At 35.6% G+C, this 27773-nt stretch overlaps 1 protein-coding gene and 2 long non-coding RNA genes across 4 annotated transcripts in view; 2 read left to right on the top strand and 1 right to left on the bottom strand.

Moving 5' to 3' along the window:
* cdh13 (cadherin 13, H-cadherin (heart)) overlaps window positions 1-8244 on the bottom strand; it is a 618570-nt gene extending 610326 nt beyond the window's left edge. For both annotated transcript variants that reach the window (XM_087293013.1, XM_087293012.1), the window contains exon 1: window positions 8144-8244. The gene's annotated coding sequence lies outside the window, so the exon portion shown is untranslated. The remainder of the gene's footprint in view (window positions 1-8143) is intronic.
* Window positions 8245-18136: 9892 nt separating this feature from the next.
* On the top strand, window positions 18137-27519 carry LOC147839679 (uncharacterized). The gene is made up of 3 exons (XR_015514792.1): window positions 18137-20849; window positions 21187-21479; window positions 25898-27519. It is a non-coding gene; the product is annotated as an uncharacterized LOC147839679 (long non-coding RNA).
* On the top strand, window positions 24054-25085 carry LOC147839680 (uncharacterized). The gene is made up of 3 exons (XR_015514766.1): window positions 24054-24172; window positions 24280-24383; window positions 24954-25085. It is a non-coding gene; the product is annotated as an uncharacterized LOC147839680 (long non-coding RNA).
* Window positions 27520-27773: the final 254 nt, after the last annotated feature.

The raw sequence follows: 27773 nt of genomic DNA, 5'->3' as shown, positions 1-27773 counted from the left end.
AGCCTAAACATTTTAGGAAGCAAACACAGTTACTTCAAGAATAAGAAAGGGGGCTTGTTTAAATGATTGAATTTTGATTCTAGCTGTTACAGTTTTTAGCATAGACATGAATGCAAATTTGGTGGAAGGATTGAGTTAGACTATATGACTACCCGTATAGACTATGCTACTCGAGAATTCATTTGAATTTACAACTTGAGCATTAGAAGAGTACATTCTATGTAGTATGAATGGGAGTAGTGTGCGTAGAATTTGGACGTTCATCTGAATTACATTCAGTTGCATCGATTAATTTTCATTGATGGATTCTCTCACATGGCATTACGGAATAGCATAGAGTCCATTGGATGTGCCCTACAGAATCTTCCTGGAAGTAGTAGGTCATCATAGATATATACATTAGATATCGCATACGAACCCTGAGCATGTTGCACCACCACATTTGTACAGGGCTCCCGGAACAAATGTCAATCAACCGCACTAATCAAGACTAAAGCCAGTCTGAAGATGCTGGACTTTAGCGTTGTGTATGAATATAGTAATAGCAAACAAAGAAAACAAAGCATTGAGGCATCACATTTCAAAGGTAAGATTTCGCTTTTTTACATTTTGTGTGTTACGAACTTCTATCCTAAACAAGTATTGATGATAAAACGGTCTCTTACTGCACTGACCATAAGGCAAAGCAGCACCAACTTGCACTTAAATACTATGCTTATGCTAGTTTTGTTGAATGAAATATGACAACAAGATGCTGCGGTGCCAGAAACTTGTATTACTGTCAGCTAAGTGAACGAGTCATTCATAACAGAGATTTATTTACAAATGAATTACTTTCTCCGTTATGAATTCAAGCAAAAGCAGGATTAGAGGTGTGTTTCAGGACACGGATTAGACCAACTTAACAGGGAGGGAGGATAATACATTTATAAGGACACAAACACACATTCTTTGTCAGCAATGCCCGTGCGATGATGTAGAAAAGTGATGTAAAATTATAGTTTTCGTAATAAAAAAAAATATTTGCATACTGACCACCTTAATAACTCCCGATCAAAGATTTATGTATAAATCTAATATTCCTACTACTACTCCTTGGTCCAGATTCATTTCAAAGGAGCACTACCCTGAACTAAAATGTCAGCTCAATTGACAATTCTTCCAATAGACAACAATAATGTATGCGACGTCTAATGTAAATATCTGTGGTACAGTAGGTCTTCTGGGTATGTCTTGCCTACTGTTTTTCTAATGCTATGAATTTGGACATACTATACAGTAAATTGTTTTGCTTAAAATTAAGATCACAATTTTCCACAAAGATTCTGTAGATGTAAAATAAAGGTTAATACGAGTCGACTATTATTATTGTTGTTTCTTAAACATATGGTAAAACAACAATATTAATATTAGGCCTATAGGTCTACTGTTGGTTAAGATGCTACATTTTGTATAGACTTTGAATGGTGGACTTTAAATATGTGCTGTTTGGTAATTCACAGTAAAATGATCACAATACAACTATTAATAATTCTAAAGTTGAATTGTTATGTTTGAGGCTTATACTTCTCATTGACAACATTATTAGACCATTTTTACTGGTGAAATGAGACATTTATCATTTTCAGAATCCCTCTTGCATTATATTCAACGTTATAGGCTAGAGTAGTTATAAAGACCCAGTAAACATTAAAATTTTCCTCCACAACACTGTTTAATATAAAAGAAAAAATATATTAAGTGGTTGCCATAATCATAACTGTAAAATGCGATATAATGGTTTACGTTAAATAAAGTGCGTGCCGGTTTCACTTACTCTGCCATGTGTGCTCACGTTATCACTTTAAGAAAAAAAACCCACATGGAAATCATACTTCCCAAAACCATTATTCTGTGAAAGAAACTGCTATTTACAACTTAATTACCTGTTATTCACAGCCAATGCAGGTTCTGTTCTCTAAAGTAGACATCGTTGGAGGGCGCACATGATACCTCTTGGTAATAAAAAGTGCGTCAGCTCATGTCAGCCGAGAATACATCATTACATTAAGACAGAAATGACATTTATACCTTATAAACACAGTATGTGACCCTTTTAATGCCATTTGGAGGGGTCCATGTTGCTGAGAAGTCTTGTGAGACCACCTTTATGCTTCTCTCCCAATCTTGAAAATATAATTGGCTAAATCGTAAAACAGCTGAAATAAGATTGTATGTAGGGTCGAATCGACATCGCAATCTTTTTTTGATTAATCATGCAGCCTTACTACATGTTTTTTCACATACTAAAGAGTAGGAAAGTATGCCATTTCAGATGCAGCCAAAGTCTACAGTAAAAAGTCTACATTTGATAATCTAAAAACAACAATGATTGAGAGAGATAAACAAAATTAAGAAAACACCTGCATTCATTGTAGCACAATAAGCAAATCCCAGCCATATCGGTCAAGTTTTTGGTTCCTCTTGAAACATTTCACTGTGTTTATTGCAATTTGCATATGTTGTGAGAAAATGCAGGTGTTTTCTTAATTTGTCTGCATAGTGAAAAAAAATGCAGTGCTTTTATGTGTTCATATTGTGAAGATTAGCAACGCATATACTGTCCAATCAATGAGGATCTTTTCTTAATTTCCTGGCATTTTGGTAATTGCATTTGTTTACTTAAATTGCAGAATGTTAAACTCTCTCGACCCCTGCTAAAAACACTACATCCACACTTTATTTTTTAATTGTTTCGCAAAAGTTTTTTCCACACTGAAAGGACAAAAACACTTATGTCCCTGAACTGCACATGCGTTAAGACATAAGTCGATTTGACCTGCATCATTTTTGCCATATTTACTTTCCAGCACTTTGAACTGTCACAGCAATACGTCAAGTTTTTTTTTATACAGACTAGGAGTGATGTGGAGTTGTTGCTGTGAGTAACACAGGAGTATTATGTTGCAAAAGCAAGCTTGAATATAGACTGGGACACATGCCAAAACAACTGCTCTGAGTAAACATTCTGTGTCCTTTGAAGAAAAGCAATCTGGAGCATGTAAAAAACTGACATTAATCTTTAAAACAGAGAGCACCCAAAACAATCTCGTGCACCGTTTCAGCTGTATTTGGTCATGACTAAAAATGTCTCCATTTTTGAAAGCTTCTGTTTTGCACAGTCCACACAGTGGGATGTGAAAACTGCATTTACAAATTTTTTTCAGTTTGAAGAGCGTTTGCCAAACAAAATAATTTAGTTGCCTACAAATGCCATCTATTTTCTCTTTTCTATAGAGAGAAGGCCTAAATATGCCTTTATAAAAGAACATGGCCTTCAGTAATACTTCAGTATAGGGACCATTCTCACTGTTGACTGGTTATTTATAATTACCATGCCTATTATCAACTTTTTATTAGTTTTTATTCGTTTTTGGCAAGTACTTAAATTATCATATTTTACATCACTTACACGTACCTTAGTAGGAAAATGAACAGTTTATCATGGGGAAAACTTGTAGTAATAGTTCATTAATTGTGAGTATTGAACCTTAAAATAAAATTTGTTGTGATTGGCAATGAGATTTAACTGACTGTGTGTAAAATTTCACAACCTTTAGCAGCAGCTGCCTGCCATATTTTCATAAAGGTTACTGAAAAATAATAAAGTCACCAAAGGCTAAAAATCTCAGGCATCTAAATCAATCTTTTTACTCGTCTGATTGCAAAGGCAGTTTCCATTAAAGTAGACCTTCAGATCTAAATATATATATTTAAAAAAAATAAAATAAATCAGTGAATTTACTCTGTAGTTTTCACTCACTGAATTCCATTATATGGTTATTAGCATACCACAGTTTTAGCTAAAAATCTGTTCTACTGAGGAAAAAAAAGTTACCTATACTATACATCTAGAACAGGGATGTCAAACTTAAATCCTGGAGGGCCGCAGCCCTGCACTGTTTAGTTCCAACCCTAAAACAAACACACCTGATCAAACTAATTGAGTCCTTCAGGCTTGTTTGAAATCTAAAGATAAGTGTGTTGGCGCAGGGTTGGAACTAAACTTTGCCGGGTTGCGGCCCTCCAGGAATTGAGTTTGACATCCCAGATCTTGTCCTGATGTAAAAAAAAAATGGTGACCTTTTACAATTACAGTACATGAATATTGATTTAGTAATATGTAAAACTAAACATTAAAACATTATAAACATTATTATTTAAAGTACGCGCTAACCAAGAACTAAATTTAACTACAACATGAGTCACATGAGTTCATGTGTGAATCAGAATTACTTGTCAGTTCGTACTAATTCATCTTTCTTCAGTTTAGTCCCTTATTTATCAGGGGTTGCCACAACGGAATGAACCGCCAACTACTTCAGCAGATATTTGATGCAGAGGATGCCCTTCCAGCTACAACCCAGTACTGGGGAACACCCATACACTCGCATTCACACACACACACACACACACACACACACTACGGTCAATTTAGTTCATCCAATGTCACCCTATTTGTTAATTCATGTTTGTTAATGTAATAATTGACACTTTACTCAAAGCTAAATGTAACTAACATGAACTCATAATTAACTCATGTTAATGTATCTTTATGTCTTTATCTTTACTTGGAGGGGCTAATTATCATTTACTTATTCTTAACTACTTTTGAACTGTTTATTTTATGTAGACAGCAAACTTTTCTATTGTTTACAATGTAAACAGGCACTAGATGTATGCACATAAATGTTACTTTTGAGCACAGGAGTTCATCAGTAATTAAGAATAAGTTAATGATGATGTTCCCTCCACGTAAAGTCATGACACAAAAATAAATTAACATATCATAAGTTTATCTTTGTTACATTTAGCTTAAACCAAAGTATTAAATAATGCATTAACAAACATGAAGTAACAAGTAATTAGGGTAGCTGTTATTCATACATGAACTCATGTGACTCATTGTAGTTAATGTTAGATCATGATTAGTGCATGTCTTAACTCAGTGCCATAACCCACCATTAGTTCATAATGGAGGTAACGTTTAATTTACATATTAGTAAATCATTATTCAAGTACTGTTATTCTAAAGTGCTACCATAAAATCTATGTTTGTGAACTATAGCTTTAAGGTGGAGTATTTAGTCAAATTCGCTATCTTTACTCACTGAAATGTCATTTTAGGAAAAAAAATTTAAATCTCTTAAAATTGTAAATTGGCTTGCTAGCTAAAGAGGGACATGCAGATCACAGTTAATTCCACGGGTAAGTGTGTTGTTCACAATCTAGCATGAAGTACAGGGAATTAAATAAGTGGAGGATCCAAACAAAGTATAATGGGAATTTATTTAAGGAGTCCAGAAATCTAAATTAAACAAAACAAATTCAAGGCAAAAGCAAAGAACAATCAAATGTCACAGGGGTGACTAAAAACTACACACAACAAAAGGCTAAGACAAGAGGATATAGATATATATTGATGCAAAATAACAAACAAATTATGCAACAAGGGGATGGAGACAATAAACCACCCAGTCAACTAACAAGGGTAACTAAGGAAACCAAGGAAAGCTAAAGGGATGGGAAGTGACATGAATAAACAAAAAGACAAAACAGAAATTAACACTAAAACAAGACAGAGACTGTAACCGCGTCAAGTTTTATACAACAAAATAACCTTTTATATAACTGCTTAAAAGGCTAAACTGTTCACAAAGGATCATAGTGTAAGGACAAATAATCTTTAATTAATATTTTATCATATTTAATGTATCTGTTAGATAATAAGTTATATTCTAGCACTTGAAATTATATCTTGTTTTTATTTTTAAATTTCAAATGACTTTTTTTCTCATAAAAGCATAAATAAACATAAGTAATTATATTTTTTAGGGATGTGACATTGTGCATTGAGGCTTTGAAGCATGGATCAAAAAAAGATACATGTTGTAGTGAAGCAGTGTACCGGAGCTTCATTCGTTTTGCCATATTCATGTGATCATTGATGTCCGAAGCTTTATTTTTGCCTATACCCACGTGACTGCATCGATTTTCAAATCAAAGGATAGTAAAAGTGTATAGCAAGAGATTAGGCGTTGATTACATTTCTGCTGTTTCAAAGTACTGCACCAGTCCCACGCACCAGTAATTCAACTAAAATACAATAGTAATTTATAGTGAAAAGTTTTTGAATCATACTAAAGTGTATTATGGTCCTTTTCCACCGAGTAGTATGGTATGGGTCAGCTTTATTTTATTTTTTTTAGGCCATCTGGCGAGTGCAGCATAAAAAGCCTCACTCCCATAGTCTCTATCCCAGGGGTGGGCAAACTCGGTCCTGGAGGGCCGGTGTCCTGCACAGTTTAGCTCCAACCCTAATCAAACACACCTGCTTATGGATTTCTTGTGATCTTAAAGACACTGATTAGCATGTTCAGGTGTGTTTGACTAGTGTTGGAACAAAACTCTGCAGGGACACCGGCCCTCGAGGATCAAGTTTGCCCATCCCTGCTCTATTCCCACTCGGAACGAGTGGGTTGATGTAGAACCAGTTGGAATATGATACAAATATTTTTGAATAGCTTAGATTTTACTACAGTCTTTAGTGGTGCTATATACATACCTTATATGTAAAAAATAAAATAAAAATAAAATAATAAAAACATTGCAATGGAGTAATTTGTTTATATTAATATTGTTGCTTACATTAACAAGTTGGTCAACTGTTAAAGTTTGACATTTTTGACAGTGCTTTCCCACACTTTAACCAGCAGAGGATCTCATTATGCTCTGATTTGGAAAGCTTCAAGTAATGAACCTTTCTCTGATACAATTAAATCGAACGGAAAAGCGCAATTTCACCATCACTAATATTTTATTTACATTTGGTAAGTATTTAGTTACACATACTTTTTAATGTAATTTTTGGCCAATGTGAGTGCCACGGTTACATCTGTTAATAGTAAAGCATGTGAAATAAGACTTTTATTGAAACATACATGAAACATTTATTTACAACAACACTTACATTAGAAACTGGAAGTTAGAAACACAGGCAGGACAAAGAATGGTGACAAGACAATGGTAGACAAAGAATTAAACTCAGAGGTATTGACCTTATTCTAAAACGCGGAAACATCAAGGAACAAGGAAATATCAGTTTGCAACATCAAACAACGAAACGAGCAGTTTTTAATGTCTAAAAATGAATGGAAGTGAATGAGACCGGATCTCTTGCCAAAAAGATTCAAAAGGCAGCGCACGCTCGTCTGCGGAGAATAAGGTCAATAGGTATACAATATAATTAAACTGATTACAAACAGGGGAGAAACACAGGTGGAACTGATAAACCCTGACAAACGGCGGGAAAAACAGAACAAAGGAATCACATGACCAAACAAGCACATGGAACGCAATACATGGTTCATTAAGATTCAAATATGCAAATTTGAACACATGGTGGTACTACAAATATTGAGTTAATGACTTCAAATTTGTGGTGGTAAGTATTGAGATTGTTTTCTATCAGTGTGCCAAATTTCATAACTTTTTGTCACAGTTTAAAAGGTGTTCATAGACTTAAAACTAATAATAACAAATATTATAATCAAAACAACTTAAACATCATGTTATTTGTAAAAATAGAAGTTATAGAAAATCAAATAAATTCCCCATCTCATAAAAAAATGTTACAAACTGTCATGAGAGTGTGCTAGAAATATATCTTGCCAAATCAATCATCATAAATCCATAAGCGATTCCACCAAACAGCCACTGCTCAATTCTAAATGTCACATGGTCGTGTCTCAATGCCATCGGCTTTCTGACATTTGAAACTCAAACGTTTTCAGAATAGGTCGTTTGTATTTGTCACAACAGATGGACATTTTTAGTTACTTTCACAAAACACATTTATTCTGGCTTCAGTAGAGCCTTCTCATTCAAAATGGTAAAAAAAAAAGCATTGTGTACTGAGAAAACTTAGGGACAACAACACTTTAATAGCAAAAAAAAAAAAAAAAGCATATTCAGAGTCTGATTTACTTAGCACCAATATAGAGCAGAACAACACACACACCTCTACACCTGACATTGTGCATCCTACAAAGATGCTGAAAGTATCCCACAAATATTAACATGCAAAAAGAGATCTAATACTTACAATTTTGGTTACAAGAGGATGATGAAGGATGTTGCTGTGTGTGAGTTTGCAAATTAATAAAGTCAAATCAAAGATGGCTGCCCAAAGGTCAAAGATCAGTCACATGACTACAACGTACACCGATTAAACATGGTGAATTCAGCTGGTTTGTAGCATTGGTGACTATACACAGAATCCTCATTAGTTTTCGTCTCTCTGAGTCACTATAGACTTTTACCAGATGTGACCCTTGACCACAACAGTCATTAGTTAGGAATCTAAAATCAGCTATTTTAAAATGTGGAATCTGGGTTTAAAAAAGAAAATAAAGAATAAAGCCCTAAAGATTCTTAATGAAGTGCTTAGCAATGATCAAAATATTTTGATAGATTTACAGTGGGAAATTTACTAAATTTCTTCATGGAACATGATCTTTGCTTAATATTCCATTGATTTTAAGCACAATAAAATCTATATTTTTGACAAATACAATGTATTTTATACTATATACCCCTGAAACTGAAGACTTAAGGTTTTGTGGTGCAAAGGTAACATATTGGAATACTCAAAGCCAGACCATGAACACAAGAGAGCAGAATGAATCTGCTTAAACAATCATAGTTTTACACATTTGAATATCTAATTATTTCATTATTTTTTTTATTTTTATTTTTTATGTATTTACTTTATGTATATTTATCTCACTATCCACATAAATGTCAACAGACAACATTTTGCATTGATTGATTAAAATCTGCGACTTTGAGCAAATATCTATTAAAAAACACAAACCTATTGTCGCGGGGGCACTTCAGATCATTTTAGAAGGGCACTTTCTATCCAAGACTAAAAACGGCATGTGCACTGCACAGGTTGAGCCCTATGTGTGCATTTGCCTGCACCCACTCATAAACTATGGCTAATTTAGTTTATTTAATCTATCTGTATACAGCCTGTCTTTGGACTGTGGGGGAAATCGGAGCACACAGAGGAAACCCACGCGAACACGGGGAGAACATGCAAACTCTACACAGAAATGCCAACTAGCCCAGCCGGGACTTGAACCAGTGACCTTCTTGCTGTGAGTTGACTACTATGGTTCATCGTTTGAGCCATGCTACAGTATAGTTATAACGTAAAACATCCATAATATTTCTCTACACAAGGTGGTAACAACTTCTTTAGAGAATAAAAATCCCATTCATTTTTTGTGCAAATTATAATGTTTTACACGCACACGCAATAAAAAATATCCAATATTAGTTTTAATAAAAACATGTACTTGTTTTTCATATTAAGTTAAATTTATGTAAACGGCACACATAGGGCCAAAGTTTCCTTTACAAATATTATTGTGAACATGCCAAATTCTATTCTAAAACATAAAACTGCTTAGTAAATGATATTGTGTATTTATTTTTTGAAAAGTCTACTTTTACAATTTGACACATTCAAACCTCTGCAGAAATGTTCTAATTAACAGGCTCATGTCATACAGGCCTGCAGTACGATACGTTTCATAATGAACAACCTACTATAAACTAAAAGCATTAACGTATGCTATAGATTTTTGTTTTCACAAGCTTCGGAGACGTAACCTTAATTCCGCTTTTAAATAATAGGTCACCTACTGTATAGCTTCAAAATGGCATAAATGTTTTCAAAGTGCACTACAAAGGGAAAGCAATTGTCAATATGAAGATCTTCACTTAAACTAAACTGTAAATAATACTTTGAAAGCAAAATACACCTAAAAGAGATGACTTTGATTTTTTTTTTTTTTTTTCAAATTTGTTGGAACATTCTAAGTCAGGAGTGTCCAAACTCAGTCCTGGAGGACCGGTGTCCTACATATTGTACTTCCAATCCCAATTAAACACTCCTGAACCAGCTAATCGTGCTCTTTTTTTTAGGTATACTAGAAACTTTCAGGCAGGTGTGTTGAAGCAAGTTGGAGCTAAACTCAGCAGGACACTGGCCTTCCAGGACCGAGTTTGGACAGCCCTGTTCAAAATGAATAGGGCATAGGTGGGATAACTAGGAAAAAAACACAACCAAGAGTTATGCTTCTAACTACAGCTCCAGAGGTGTAGTTGGAAACAACGCAGTTTGCAAATGTTCAATAGAACGATGGATTTGGGAAACGCCTAATCAACCAATTATGTTTGCAATGACAAAACTTGTGACCTTAGCTGGCTAATGATGGTTTTCAGAAACACATCCCTGTATATTTGAGGTACACTAAGTTCCATCAAAATCCAGAATGGCCTTTAACAGAATTCTTTGATAAGCATAATTTGTTTGCTGTCGTAATTATGCCCGCAAATTGAGTTTAAATTATTTGTAGTTTGCAGTTCTGAACTCTAAAAGATTAACAAACATTTCTCAAATGTCCCCGATACACTGATAGCATTTGTAACATTTGGTGGATTATTTTCTTTACAATTACTTACAGCCTAAGGTCTACAACTGAAAAAAACAACTTGATAACTCAAACACCGTGTACTTTGAACAGTATATGTTCTTTTAATAGCGCAATTAACCCGGCTGCATGGTGTTACAACGTTTCTAACGATTCAGCTTGAACCTCCATGAGTAAGAATGATAAGGTGGCCTTATCTATAAGACTGTGCCGCACTGGATAAATAAAGAAACCCAAAGCCATGTTCAATAAGCCGATCAATTAAGCCCCGGGATAATGATGCGCAGAACAAATAAACACAATGGTTCCCTTCAGCAAGTGAGATGAGAACCCCATGAACCTTTTTGAGTTCTGCTCCAGTGAGGCCAATTACATTGCATGCTGTCATTAAACAGATAACAGGAAATGCCTGTAGAAAGTCTGACATAAACACATACAGAAACACACACAAAAGCTTTGAATTAGCTGCAGTGGGTGAGACTCAAAAGTCAGAGTGAGAAACAAACACATTGTACACACACTGTGTTTCTCACCCATTTGTTGAGGAGTTTGCTGGCACACACCAGCCATAGGCAATCTACACAGCCATTTAAAGCCTTTGAACATTGGAAATTGTGTAAAATGTGAAAGATTGTATCAAAAGGAGGAACATAAAATGAAATGTAATTTTCAAACCTCACTGTGGTACTAAATATTGCATTAGAAAATATAGCAATAATGGAATATGATCCACTACAGAGGAAAAAACACTTTTCAAAAACTGCTGAAACATTAATTTCATTTTATAAAATAAATCTTTTAAGATTACTGAAGCAAAAACTAAACAAGACTTTGAGTTTGTATTACTCTGCTTTATATAAATAACAGTTTGACCAATTTATATTTAGATTCTCATTGACTACGCTTACATGGACATCAATAATCGAATTATTTGCATAAATCAGAATAAGACAATAATATGATTAAGGTGTTTATATGAGTTGCTTTTTGAATGTTCCTTTCATGATCCCATTTTACAATTCTATAGAACATAGATCGATAAACGTCATGGGTCACCACACTATCCACATTTCCCAATAGTATCTGGATGCAGCCTTTATAATGCAAGCTGAGATTACATCAATGATGCAATGTCAGACACAATGCACTCAATGGAGTGAGTGATGTCACTGTGACGGGTAGGGTTAGGGGTGGGGTTAGGTGAGCTCATTAAAAAGCATTTGATGCAGCTCAGCTCGCACTGCACCAGGTCTGCATCCAGACCCCTCTCACATTTCCTCCAGAGTTTTATGTAATTTTGAGAGTTTCATTTTTGATTTGTGGACTTTAACTGCAGTTTGGCATGTTCACTTTTATTCAGGAACATTTCATGGAATGACAATGTGACAAACCCGTGACAAACGAGATCATGGATGCAAATTTGAACTGCTGGAAGAGTGTTGTTTTAATGGAATTTGATACCGCAGGCCGTATGAGAAAAAAAAAAATCTCTGCATTTCACAATGCAAGTGTCTGTGGTCCTTCACTGACTCGATAGGTGCAAAGAATAGTGTCAAACAGCCGTGTGTATAGACAATCCTGTCGGAAAAAAAGAAAATCTTTTTGCTGTGTTTACAGAACATGTCTGTACTGCACTTCAATAATGCACCTAGGTCCGAGGAGAATGGTCAGACTGGTTCAAGCTGATAGAAAGGCAACAGTAACTCAAATAAGCACTTGTTACAACTGAGGTGTGCAGAAGAGCATCTCTGAATGCAAAACACATTGAACCTTGAGGCAGATGGGCTACAGCAGCAGAAGACCACACCGGGTGCCACTCCTGTCAGCTAAGAACAAGAAACTGAGGCTACAATAAACAGACACACCAAAATTGGGCAATAGAAGATTGGAAAAATGTTGCCTAATCTGATGAATCTAGATTTCTGCTGCGACATTTAGATGGTAGAGTCAGAATTTGGCATCAACAACATGAAAGCATGGATCCATTCTGCCTTGTATCAATGGTTCAGGCTGGTGGTGGTGGTGTAATAGTGTAGGGATATTTTCTTGGCACACTTTAGGCCCATTAATACCAATTGTGCATCGTGTCAATGCCACAGCTTACCTGAGTATTAAGACGTCATGTCATAAATTGCAAATCATCTTAGACTGGATTCTTAAACATGACAATGAGTTCACTGTACTCAAATGGCCTCCATAGTCACCAGATCTCAATCCAATAGAGCACCTTTGGGATGTGGTGGAACAGGAGATTCGCATCATGTATGTGCAGCCACCAAATCTGCATGATGCTATCATGTCAATATGGAGCAAAATCTCGAGGAATATTTCCAGTACCTTGTTTAATCTATGCCACAAAGGATTAAGGCAGTTCTGAAGGCAAAAGTGGGTCCAACCCACTACTAGTAAGATGTACCTTATAAAGTGTCCGGTAAGTGTAATACTGCATGAAACATACAGGGAAAAGTAACATAGTATGCATTTCTTTGATTAACCTGATTATTTATTCATTCATTTTCCTTTGGCTTAGTCTCTATTTCAGAGGTCACCACAGCAGAATGAACCGCCAACTACTCAAGCATATATTTTATGCAGTCGATGCCCTTCCTTGGGTTATGCTGTAGTTGTTTGTATTGATTTGTATACTTTTATAGTCATTATTATTATTTTACATTTTACATATTTTACATGAATATTATTTGTATTAGTTTTTTTTCTTTCTTAAACAGTCCTTAGAGTTATAATTCGTTCAAAATCAGTTTATATATTTCAGTTTTAACTTTGTATTTCAGCTTTAAAAATGTATATTGATGTTCATATTAATCTTAAAACGTACTTCTTTTAAAATGTGACTTGTGTTTTTTAAGATTCTACTTCATTGTAAAATACGTTATTAGACACATATAGATGCATTTGAACTCATCTGGAAATTATAATGCAACACTTTTCTGCTATTGCTGATTACATTTTCTTGTATTTTAACCAGTGCAAAATGGTGCTTGTTATACCAAGGTCAGGTTTTTGAGTTCCAGTAAAAAAGCACACACTAACAAAATGTAAACCATGCCTACAAATCTCCACAAATATTAAATGTACCTTGAGATAATTAGGTTATTTAGGAACATAAAATGAAATCTGCCCTCTGGTAGCCGGATATGTTGCACCCCTCCTTTTTTGCACCCCTTGTGTTTTAGAGCAGCTTCTAGTGGCAACGAAGCAAATGAAAGCTCTATTGCTGAGCTAGCGGAGTAGAGGAGTAGAATGATGGTGTATTTAGAGGATAGGCTCTCTTTTCCACATAAGAGTCAGAGTACAGTTAATAAGCCGTTCAGAGACCACAGGCTGCCTTATGCCACCTACATTCCCCACACACTAATGAGTCCTCAAAGGAAAATTAGCCTTCTCTGGCTCCATTATAACCCACCGATAATCATCAAAAAGTGTCTTTGGAAAGTCGTCTGAGCTAACAACTGATCCTGTTGCTTAACATGCAAACACATGTTATATTACATGTAAATGTTACTTATGTGCATGCCCATAGGTATGCTAGTAATCTAGTATCTAGTAAGCTAGTATCTGTACTCAGGAATAATCTATAGAGTAATTCTGCTAGACTCAAGAAGCATAGTGAGATTGATGCTAGATGATTTTAGCATTCTTACAAATACATCTGCTTCCCTGGAAAAAAAAATAACTCCCTGACTAGTGCAAGTAGAACCAGATGGGTCAGATTGGTGCCGTGACCCGGATGAAAGTGATGTTTAGGAGGAGTGAGGTTAATGGAGTCCTGCTAAAAAAAACAAGTAAGCAGTCTGAGTAAACTTCAATCTCCTCACAATCTATAGCATCCTTTACTAGTGTGAAGTACTAGGAGCAGGGCAGGTAGAACCAGAAGAGTTACAATGGTGCCATGACCTGGAATGTCTTTGCCAAAGAACAATGTGTCTCACTGATGAACTATCACATTGTTCATTCATTCATTCATTTTCCTTAGGCTTTACCTATATTGCATGTCTTTGGACTGTGGGGGAAATCTGTGTTCTGTCAATTTGTCCCACCTTGTCAGATTGTCCTACCATCAATTTAAAAAGTAGGTAGCATATTATGATGACGCAATATACTACCCATCAGATTTTGCTACCAGTGTAACTCTTAATGTGGATCGTAATATTGCCCTAACCTTCCTAATTCCTAATCCTGAGAACCATTCAAATACATAGTAGATAGCATGATCTGATGGGTCAGATAAAATGTCAGGACACTGGAGCACCTGGAGGAAACCCACGTGAACATGAGGAGAACATGCACACAGAAATGCCAACTGTACTGCCCACAATGCATTGTAGTAGAAACTGATTACGACTGATTCCTAAACTGTGTTGCAGGTATTTTGTTGAAACCATATTGGTTAGAACTGTTGATTGTGATGTCATGCCACTTGAGTTATAAATTCTGCTAATAAACAAGGTTGGGATCAAAACAAAATAATGTCAGATTTCATCTTTAAATAATGATTATGGCATTAAATGGCATTTATTATCTTGTTTTTTTTTTTTTTTTTTGGCTTTATGCAGGTGCCCTTGTGCAAGTTCCCATGCACATTGCTTTCTGAACAGAGCTTGAAATCTCCTCACAAATTAAAAAATGCTAAATTAAATGTGTATGTATGGAATAAAATGTATACATTGTACTACGTGTTAGTTTGCTTATTAATTAGGCATTGATAGGTGCAACTGGAGCCAGGAACAATTCCCAAAAAGACATTTTCATAATTTGAATGGCATCTAAGCTCAGGTTTAATTCAATTCATCTTTATTTCTATAGCACTTTTACAGTGTAGATTATGTCAAAGCAGCTTAACAGAAAAGTTCAAACAAATTGAAATTATTAAACAGTTATCTGTTTAATGACTGAGCTGCGTCAGGCCAGCTTTTAGGGTTTAAGTTCAGTTAAGTTTAGTTCAGTGAGGTTTAAGTGTCACTGTTGAAAGTCCAAACACTGAAGAGCAAATCCATCGATACACAGCTTCACTGGTCAAACCAAGCAAGCCAGGGTCAGTCAACCAATTGACAAAAGTGAAGGAAAAAAACATTAGGAGAAACCAGGCTCAGTTGGGTACGACCATTTCTCCTCTGGCCAAGGGCCGTTGCTAGGGATGAAAGGGATAAGTGGCTTAGCTTTAACTATTATAGAAACAGATTTGACTGGTTATATCATATCAAGATAAATATGTCTAGATATCTATATAAATTCTAGAAAGCTAATACAATTTACATTTTTTCTGACCAATTTTCATGTATTTACATTCACATGTCGCACATGTTATTGATTACACCAAATTGATTTCACCAAAACTGCACACATTTATAGCGTGAAAATAAATATTATGCTGCATCAGTAGTTGGAATTATAAAATTTTGCAAAACAGTTGTATTATTACCTCATCAGCTTTAACTTCTCAAAAACAGTTAATGAATGATGACAGTGCAGTGAAGGAATTGTTTTTAAAACTTGCCGTGTGACAACAGTCCCACTCCCACCTGCTGGTAGAAACTGGTACTGATTATTTAAATAACGAAACAAAAGTTGCGTTAAGTAGGATGCACATGATGTATTTTCTAATTTTAAGTACTTGATAACAAAATAAATGTCATACAACCTGTTTTTAAGTGCAACATATTCCAAAAGAAAAGGGGCTTATGACAATACATCAGGGGCTTAAGCCCCCAAAGCACCCTCTCGCAATGCCACTGCTCTGGCCAAACTTCTTGTGCTGAGCTGCAGTCTAGGCACCAGCGGCTGGAAAACGCTGGACGTCCATCCTGGAGAAGCTGTAGGTGTGAGTAGGTTACCAGCAGGTATTCAGGCTGGCCCACAGGGTCAATGCGAACACTTGTCTGTCACTGGGGCCTTTCAGGAATCAGTTTCATGCTCTCCATTCCTCCATGACTGCTGCAACAGCAACTCCTCAGAGTACGGCCGGTCCAGGATTATGGAAACCTTGGCATCATCTCTTCACAGGTCTTGGATCACATCAGTGGTTTTGCACAATCTCTAGAGGCCTGAGTTCTATCATGTTCTATCAGTTTCTGCTTATCCCGAGGTTCACATAATCTTGAATCTAGCCCATATTCAGAGCAGATGGTTGTTGTGATAATCGATAAGTCAAGGGCAAAAAACTGATTCCTGCAAAACCTTCACAAATTTCTGAATTGATCCCATTCTTTAATCTGTTCACTTACCTGGTGACATACCGATATCTACACCTCCTTCATAATGAATGCTCATACACTGTAGTTCTCAAGCCCTCTGATGTAAAGAAACAAAGAAGAATTGTTTGTACAAACTGACCATGGTTCCTTATCAGGTTTGTTCTCCATTTGTGTCAATTGGTGGAGTTTTGGTTCTTTGCCACTGTTGCCTCATGCCTGGTTGTATAAAACTGAACTCAACTTCAACTATGACATTTGTATTAAACTGAACTAAAACCACTTTAATTGAACTAGAGCTACACCAATTTTCTACTAAAACTATTGCATGCTTGGAATGCTCCACAGTCTGAAAGATATCAATTTTATTTTCTAATCTTGACCTATGCTAAGCTGCATACAATCTACTTTGGAAACTCACTATAGAAATAAAAATGCCTTGACTTGACTTATTTGGTCTTTTTATCATCTATCTACATCTATATTTCACATGGTTTAGGTTAGGTTTATGACTAAAATTAGCTACAGCAGCCTTCTGGTAGTGCATTTACCTATTATCATAGAAATGACACTTTGAACCCTATTATTCACATAGTGAGGAGAAACAGAGGGTTTATACTGGTGCCGTGACCCAGATTAAATAACATGGGGTAGGGGCATTAATGGGGCCCATTTAAAAGAGCAGTGGTAGTAGGGTAGTAAACCTCATTCCCTTTGCCTCAAGAGATGTACAGTACAAGACTAATGCTAGAGGCTGCAGTCTCCAGAGGCCTTGTTAGTGTGTCCACATCCCATGCCGTTAATAACGCTTTGAATCCTGCTCAGAGCGGGGCAAGTAAGGTTACACACACATCAAAATAAAAATATTAACATCTGCTAGAGACCTTTGGTTCAGGTAGTCTAATTGTTAAGATCTGGGCTGCTGATGCAAAGGTTGCAGGTTTAAATCCACAGAGGGACAATCTATTAGCCGTGGAGCTTGTGTGCTAACAATTCTGTTCTATTACAATTGTGCCCCAGGCATTTATCTAAATTACTCCATGGGGATTGTCTGCTAAAGACCAAGTGTGCAAGTTTAGATTTTCTGGGCTTTTTTGCACATCTATACGTCTCATGGCTCCTCACATTATAAAGCAATTTAAATGGATTGATGCTAATAGAGTTATTGTGTAGTAGTAGTGATTCTTGTTCCCTTCAGGTCACCTACAACCTTAGGTTAACTCACAATATCAATGTACTATCAAGTCACATTTACGTTCCAGCAATCTATTTATGCCACAGATTAAAAACAACTACTTTACAGGCCTCCCTAAATGCACTGTTGTCAACTACAATTGTTTTCACATATCAAACAAATGAAAAAATGTGGAATCACACAAATCTAAGGAAAATGGTATGATTTTAATGATTTTAAGAATAGATTGAATTGTCTGAGGTATGGATTAAAAGTATTCTTCATCAATCTGTCTCCAACTTTATCTTAATGCAGTTTGCCAGATCCACTTTGCAGGTTGGAGCCTTGTCAAGGACCACTTTATTTAATTTCCACTACAGTTTTTCAATTGGATTGAGGTCTGGGCTATTTGCAGGCCATCCCATTGACATTATATGCCTTTCCTGTATGAAAGTCTTCACAGATTTTGCCCAATGACACGACGTCATCATCGCCAAAGAACCTTTCAATTGATGGAATAAGAAAAGGGTCCAAAATCTCAATACAAACTTGTTCATTTATACAGAAAGTAATGACTATAATCTTTCCCATACCTTTACCTGACATACAACCCCATATCATTATTGATTGTGGAAATTTACATGTATTTTTCAGGCAGTTGTCTTTGGAAACTTCAATGAAACAGCAACAAACAAAAGTTTTAGCAGCCTCATAGCTCAATGCAGTTTCAAGAGTTCCCACTTAGATATGCTTGTCTTTAATAGCAGTTTTGGCATGCTGTGCCTGGAGCTCAGAGATAATTGAGCCCAAGGCTCCCACTCGGTCAACAAACAAATAAGGGGATCCGAAATCAGGAAGGTCTTGAGAGTTTCCACTAAAAAAGAGAGGAAAAGGAGGAGATGGGGTGGAAGCGGGGATTCTTCCAAAACGAAGATAGAGCTGTGGGGAAAAATTGGTCCATTTATTGTAAGCTTGGATCAATCTGATCGGATTATTACTGATTATAGATGAGCAGCCAGTCATGTTCAGTCATATCACATGCTCCTCTCTAAATTATTTTACGAAACTTCACTTCGTGATTTATCACTGAATATCAATCATATCCAGTCATCCACAGTCCTTTCTTTAGCCCACTGAAACTTTGTTCTTTTCTGCTTGCTTGTTAATGGTGGCTTTTGCTTGGCTTTTTTGTATGCAAATCCCATTTCTTTTAGGCGAATTCTTACAGTCCAGTCACAGACATTGACTCTACTTTCTGCCCAATTGATCCTCATTTGGTTTCGCATTTTCTATTTTGAAGTCATATTGCTTTCAGCTTTCTGTCTTGACGCTTTGATGTCTTCCTTGGTCTTCCAGTATGCTTCACTTCTACAGTATAACCTTCCCATTTGATTTGTACTTGGTTCAGATTTTAGACACAGCTGACTGGGAACAACCAACATCTTTTGTGAAATTCCTTGAAGATTAACCTTCTTTAGGAAGTTTGAAAATCCTCTTTTTTGCATTAAATGACATCTCCCAGTTGAAGCCATGAGTTATGTCAATCAGCTTGGTTCAACACCTTACTAGGGTGTGCAAACACTCTTTTTTTTTAACTGCAGACTAATTAGCAGTTGCAATCAAACACAGTCGTTTTTTAAAACGGCAAAGTACATGCTGATTCCATGTGCTTTTCCTTAGATTCGTGTGATTCCATGTTTTTTTTACTCTGCTTGATCGCTAAAAACACTAGTGTTCTTCCTGTTCTTTTTTTTAAGTGTTTCATACAGCCAGAAGGTTGGATTGTTGAATCGAAATAGTTTTGTGGCATGTTTGAGTTTGGATTTTTTTTCCGTAAAATTAAACATTTGAATGAACATCTTCCAAGAGTGGGGATTTCATACTTTTTGCCAAGAGTTGTCTAAACTCATTCATTCATTTTCCTTTCGCTTAGTCCCATATTTTTCAGGGGTCGCCACAGCGGAAAGAACTATTTTGGCATTTGTTTTAGGCAACGGATGCCTTTCCAGCTGCAACCCAGTACTGGGAAACACTCATACACTCTCTCATTCACACACATTCATACACATAAGCCAATCTTGTTTACCCAATTCACCTATACTGCATGTCTTTGGACTCTGGGGGAAACCGGAGCACCTGCAGGAAACCCATGCCAACACGGAGATAACATGCAAACTCCACACAGAAATGCCAACTGGCCCAGCTGGGACTAAAACCAGCTACCTTCTTGCTGTAAGGGAACAGTGCTTACCAATAAGTGCTAACTGCAATATAATAATAAATAAACAGGTGGAATTTTATGAACATATGTTTACTTGGCTGTCTATGAAGCACTGCTTTGTAAGGCTTTCTGAATCCATTCTGACATCGTGACCAAAAAGACATCATCATCATCTGGCATTTAAAGGGCTTCAAATTCTAAATGGTGAATCACTTCTGAAGCCATTGGTTCATTTGATCTAATTTCGTGTTTTCAAAAATATTTCTCCCATCAATTCATAAAAGATTGATAATCTCACACAATCATTCATGACGAAAGAATGTAAACTACTAAAATATTCTCCACACAGGCTTCAGCCCTTGGTACATGAAACATGACAAGGGTAACAATCAACTAACTGTTCATTTTGAAAGATGAAAAGGCTCATCAAGGCTTTGAGTAACAAGTTACTGCACGTGACGAGAAAATCAAAAACACCAACATAAGTAAATCTTGTAAACAGTCAAACTTCGCGCACATATTGAATATTTACCCACAGTGCATTCTGGAAAGAAAATAAATGGAATATGTGAGTCCTCTTCTGGTAGATGCTATTCTTAAGGCCCTGAAATTAAAAACAAATCTTGATGTTGGTTTGGAATTCATGTTAGAAGTTTGTTTGGGCTTATTCAGCTTTGTTCATTTGAAAATGAACTAAATCCGTGTTTCTCAACCACATTCCTGGATGACCACCAGTTTTGCACATTTTCCTTGTCTCCCTAACCAAACACACCTGATTCAGATCATCAGCTTATTAGCAGAGACTCAAAGACCTGTAATGGGTGTGACAGACAAAGAAGGCATCCAAAGCATGCAGTGCTAGTGGTCCTTCAGGAACATGGTTGAGAAACACTAAACTAAAAAATGAAAAATTGTGTCCAAGATACATCATCTAGATGCACTGGGACACATCGTCAGTGATGTATCCTGGGGTCATGGTGCTTCGAGTCTTTCCACATCAGATACCATCGCCCAGGTGACCCAGCTGAAGTTAAACAGACCCCAGCTTGCGTCCCAGCAGTCATCACCCACGGATCAGCCCTCTTTATCCATAGCCAACATGTGGTTTTCTCTGCAGCTTCACAAATGGATTTAATGGCCCTCTCAGCTGCTACTGCTAGGCCTAGTTGGTTGAAGACTTTACAGAGTGACCACTCTGCAAGTCCCCTACAGCCCACCTCTGTTGACTCACAGTGGGTCTTCCAGCCCCCTTCCCAGCACTTGTCTACACTGTAAAAAATTTCCAGGTTTTCACAACAAGTTACTGTAATTTTTCACAGTAAATTACATTAGTATCCCTTCACAGTATTTAACTGAAAAATTCACAGTAATATGTTGTATTCATAATTTTATTGTGAAATTACGGCAGGTAGCATGATTACAGCAAATTACTGTGAAAAGGGCTATATCTTTTGCACGTTAGTTATCAAAATTCAAACCTTTTTTAACTCAACGTAGAAATTAATACAAATGAACTTTTAACAGATAATAACAGAATGTTATAGCCCCCAAAACGATTTGGTTACCAACATCTTTTTGGTTGTACTGCACCTTTATTTAATTTTATACAGTTAACATAGAATAGGAAATAATATTTAATGAACAACTGTGCTTAGCCAAAACATAATAATCTGGAATAAAAAGTAATTAATTAATAAAACCAAAGACTGTTAAACAGCCAACAATTATTTCAATGGCAGGGTAAATGTCTGCTTTAGACGGTTTCATGAGTATTGGGCATCTGTCATCACCTGGAGGTCACTAATCTCAGAATTAAATATATATATATAAATTATTATTTTTTTTATCTATATAAATAAACCACAGATTAGAGTTTTAAACAACTACATTCTAGCATGAAAAACAGTTAAAACTTCATTTTCGGACGCATATAGAGCCATCGAAGACGGGGCAATTGTCCCAATGTCTAGCCTGAAGACAGGCGCCTCTCGGCGGATACATGAGTAATGAGCGCCGTTACCGCCTGGAGGTCATAGATCTCCGCTACCGGCAAAACACACTTAAAATTACACACAATCTTTACTAACAATCCACAGATTTGAGTTTTGAAGAACTACATTCTCGCATGAAAAAGTGTTAAAACTTTATTTCATTACATATTACAAGCAATATTTATAATAGTATGTGCCTTCTCATCCACCATTACAGCTTGATGCGAAATGAATCCTGGGAGGAAAAAATAATAATTCTCAATACACTCCAAACGAACTTTATTCTTATTGTTGAAGTCAGAGATATGTAATATTTTGAATGGCGAAGAAAATAATTAACTTTATATTTCAATCAATATATTACTTTTGCACTGCTTCGGTTCAGGACTCGTGTGGCATTGAATCAGATTCAGATATTTTATCAGACGTGTTCATGAGCTCATAGTCATGAACAAGCAATTCGTGTACAAGCAGTACACGAACCAAGCAATATGATGAAATATTAATGAATTATATGTTTGCGTCTTACAATATTATACAAAACGGAATCGTTTTCAGGCGAATTCGACTCTTTACTGTTCACTTAAAGGAGCCGAATTCGACTCTTTACTGTTCATTTAAAGGAGCCGATTCATTGAACAGAACTGACTCGACTCGAACGCAAACAAGCGCCATCACCAAAGACAACGCTTGCGTCGTCTCTTCACCCAACTGATTCATGCTCGGTAAGTGTTAAAATATGACTTTTGTCCGTTAAATGATTGTTGTATGTGTATTTCTGTATAGTGCATGTCATTTAACAGGAATTTACCGAGTACTTTAGTTGTACTCGCACGTACAGGGTTTAAGCGCGCCTTTTTTTAAAACAAGAAATTAACGACGCCAGATGGTGCTTGTAGTGTTTTCTGAGGTATTAGCATAACGTTAACGTTAGTTCCTGAAAAAAGAAAGGGAATTTTCTTTAATTAACTTCTTGTTAACTGCATTTTCTGTTTCAGTAACGTTACAAGACTGAAGTAAAGGTAAAATGACTACAGTTAAGGTAAGCTCTGACCTTCACTTAAGTTATCGTTACGGTTACGTTAGTGACCATCATGTACGTTAATTTTGTTCACTGTAACGTTAACGTTAAGTTAGTTAAATAAACTAAACTCATTATGAAACAAGTCCTAACTGTTAAATGAGGCTTATAATACAATTCAGTTGTATTCTTTTAAACTAACACTAACACAGTACATATTGTATATTTCTCACTGGTGTTAATGCAGTGCTAACATTTACTAATGAGAACTAATTGTATAATGTCACTAACTGTAGATTTTATTTTTTGGTGTTCAGGTGTACCTGATAATAGCTGAAGTGTGAGGTGAGTAAATTCCGAGCACACAAATATAACCTAAATTCATTATCACAATCTAAACCTATATATATATATATATATATATATATATATATATATATATATATATATATATATATATATATGAGTATGTGTGTGTGTGTGTAAGGTTGAGTCTTATTCTACTCTTATTAGTCATATTTTTTTGCAGCCATTGATGTTGAAACACTGATGCTACCAATCAACCATGGCTTGATTATTAAAGGTAATGTTGATGCCTTCCTCATTTTTATTAGATTTTTAAATGTCAGGTTTTTTTACAGATTTGTTGTGAGCAGTTTCTTGTACAAACTCCTTTTCTTCTTCCAGAAGTTCGACCAGTACCTCCAGTAGTAGTAAATATTAGACAAAGATTTTTTTAAACTATAGTTTTTATGTTTATTAGCAATTTTACTGGGCATGTGTGTTTGTTTGCTTGATTTTTAATAGGCAGAGCATGGAATGTCAACTTTGTTTATACAAACAAATTTAATTATTCACAAACACCTCTAATTTAGTCCTTCTTTCCCTCTTTTAGTCTTATTCCTTGGAGGGTCGAGTGGTCATGGGACCTCACCTGGGTTTCACAACTGACTTTGGATCTGGTCTGAAACTGAAGTATGCTGAAGATGCCTTTTGCACTCTGGAATTTAAGGTAATGTCTACAATAAATATTGTAACTGAGGGCTTGTTTTGGAGGGGGTTAAACAAGGAATGTATAGGAGCACAAGTCATGACTCCCCTTGTCCCCTTGTGATAAAGGGCCGTGTTGCAGACACAATTTGTTTGTCTGTACTGGAGACCAGAGGGGAAGCTGTCTTTGAAAGGATGGGGCTCTTATACCATATGTGAAGTTACCTATTCAGGTGAGTGGATTACATGCAAGTCATTGCAAATGCATAAATAGTGGGAAAATTTTACTGGGCAGCACAAATTAAGTGAAACTCAAAAAACGTTGAAAACTATTTGGAATATTTGCAAAAAACTTGATTGAAATGAATACAAGTGCTGTATCACTTCAATCAAGTTTTTTTTGCAAAATTTTCCTAATATTTAAATCATGAAAAATTAGCTTGATGCAAGAAACATCCTGCTAGTATTCAAGAGCAAGTGCTGTGATGCATGTGTTACTTTACAATAAGTGTGAACCCAGCATTAGATTATAGTCTAAACAGAAGGTGTAAATCAAATCAACTGTTTTAAAATGCTCTGCCTAGGTCATTAAAACCACTATTTGTTGTTGGACTGTTCTTGATTGTGTGTTTGTGATGGAAATGTTTTTCAGATGTTTTTGTTTAAATGATTGCAGTTTGACTGAGCTACAGTATTGTCAGCATGTTCAAACTGAGCTAACAGTAATTTTGCTCTGTAGTGCAGCAGTAGTGTCCCAGTAGTGTTGTATGAAGCTAACTGTTTGTCTGCCCTTTTGCTTACAGGTGCTTTTTGGGCACCAGTTTGGAGATGGAAGACAGACGAAGTCAAAGAAGCAGAGAAGACACATCTACCAGCAAGTGTGTAAAATTATCAGGAAAATGATTGACCTTGAATAGACGACTGCCTAATTTAGCAAGAAGTTTTGTCTCTCTCTCATGTGTGTATGTATATATGTGTATATGTGTGTATATATATATATATATATATATATATATATATATATATATATATATATATATATAATGAGAGAGAGAGAGAGAGTGCGCACTCTGAAGCACTGCTTTTTATATGTATGCTACATATGATGTCAGATTTTTTTATGAATATGTTCTTATAGTATTTTTTGAGGCTTCACCTTCACCTTTTGAAAGTTTTCTGAAATGTTTACACAGATGTCATTAAACTGTTAAATAAATCTGTAAAATGTATGTGTGTTTGTTTTTATTTTGATTTTAGAGTCTTCTCAGATCACCCAAAAATGAAGATTCTGTCGTCATTTACGCATCCTCAGGTTGTTTGGACGCAGAGGAATATTTGATATTTTTATTCCTGTGTTTAACAAAAAAATCATTTTTAACAGAGCTGGAACAACCTGAGGGTGAGTAAATCAAGATAGAATTTTCATTTTTGTGTGACCTAAAATTGCTTTGAAATTTTACAGCACCAAACTGTTAAATTACAGTAATCCGGGATATAACTGTAACTTTACAGTTAAATCAGGTATTTAAACTGCAACCTACTGCTAAATCACAGTAATCGTTTTGCAAATTCACAGTAAAATATAGTTAATTCTACAAGATAATACAGTGAAATCACAGTAACGGACTTTGTTATCTACTGTAAAGTTACAATATATTGTTGTAATTTCACAATAATTTAATGTGACAAAACCACAGTAAATTACTGTGAACTACCTCACAATAATTTACTGTGAATTTACATACAGTAATTTACTGTGAAAGTAATGCAATTATTAGCCAGTAATTTACTGTGAATTTAAGGTCAAATTTTTTACAGTGTACTAGTTCCTGGTACTTTGAGAGTTTCCTTTCATGAGGATCTTAAATGATGCAAGATGGTACCTACCAGAGATGATGACAATGCATATGCGTTCTATCATCGCCTTCAATTAAACTACTGAAAAACTGAAAATAAATAACTAATGTAAATGTATTTCCATTTGCTTTGGCAAGATGTTTTAGTAACACTTTATTTTGATGGTCCATTTGAGTATTAGAAAACTGCTTAATATATGCTGATACTGCTCCTTAAACAGACATTTAACTGACAATAAGAAACTTTGCAAGTCAACTTACACTAACCATAACCCTTACCCTAACCTAACTGTCTACTTGTAATGTAATGAGGATTAGTTCCAATGTAACTTAAATCCAACAAACAGGCCATCAAATTAAAGTGTGACCGACATTTTAAAACCTTGAAAAAAACTGATAAGCATCTTAGAACTTGGAAACAATTACATTGCGTTCTTGCACCCTATATTTAAATATTCAAGTAAATATCGGTCTCAGAAAGCATGTTTTTTTTTTTTTTTAAAGGAATGAAAAAGACTTTCTTAGTAAGCACTTCAGGGTCTTTAAGCTGACTAATATTATTTATTGTCAAGATCTTCTCTTCAGGCTTAGAATACACACATTTTAAAGCTCCTTTTATTCTTTCATGCAAAACAGTTGGCTATTTCCCACATTATTTCTGTAAAACAAAGGGTCAAAGTGGACTCCGATATATATTCCCGCCAAGAGGAGGAATCTGCTGAATGTCTTTTGATTATGGTATTTAAAACTTGACAGCTTTAAAGATGCCAACTGCTGTGCTCGTTGTAAATAATTATTTATCAGCCTGTCTGCTACAGAGCAAATTAGAATATAATGATAGAAAAATATGATGATATGTATTTTAATCAATGCCACGTTGTTTGGTCTAACACAATGTAATTTGGGCCATTAAAAATATCCCAGAGTAAATACCGCAACTCTGTTGGAGCTCATCTCCTCTCTTTTGTTGATTAAAGGGTAAGCAAACAACATTTGCTCCAGCTCTCCTGAGATGTACGCATGCTCTGGAAGAAATCATCACACATTGAATGAAAATAGAACTGCATGGAGGATTTAGCAGAGAAAGAAACACTCAGTTCACAGGAAAATTTCAGGGAAGGTCAGTCAAAAAATATATTTCACTTCTCTCTAAAAGCTGCTGTCCAGAGTTCTGTAAAAGGCTGACGCTGGCCATAGTGCTGAAAGTTTTAACTTATGGTCTGAAACATAGTTTCTTTTTGGCATGTTTACACTTATGTTTCAGCAGACAGACGAGAAAATACTGAGAATGACCTAGAGGCAAAATCACACTTGAAGCAGGCTAAACTTACCTAATTTATTCCAAAAAGTCTGTTTTAAACCTACATCTTGTGAAATAAGAGTGTGAATATTTTGTTGTTGCTTGGCATTGGCACATGTATTTTTAGATGGTCTTTTTTGCAAAAACATAAGTAGTCATGAAAATGCATTTTATTTTGAAGTGATGTTTATTTTCATGTCTTATCTTTATCTTTAATGTTAATCATTATGTAAACTTACAACCCCAAATCACAAAAAGTTGGGACAGTATGGATATCGCGAAAAAAAATAAAAAAGTAGCGATTTACGTATAGTTCTGCAACACATTTCCTCTTTTATTCATTAATTGCATTTTACTTTTAGGTCATATATATTTTATTCTTTTGGCATAAATGTTTGTTTTTATGCCGATGATATGCAAGTTTCTATCTCTACTAAGAACGCTCCATCTTACCCACCCCTCCGATC

Source organism: Danio rerio, chromosome 18 (genome assembly GCF_052040795.2).
Source record: "Danio rerio strain M-AB ecotype USA chromosome 18, GRCz13ab, whole genome shotgun sequence".
NCBI classification, from domain to species: Eukaryota; Metazoa; Chordata; class Actinopteri; order Cypriniformes; family Danionidae; genus Danio; species Danio rerio.
Note: the sequence above shows the minus strand (reverse complement) of the source record. Positions and strands in the feature narration are given on the sequence as shown.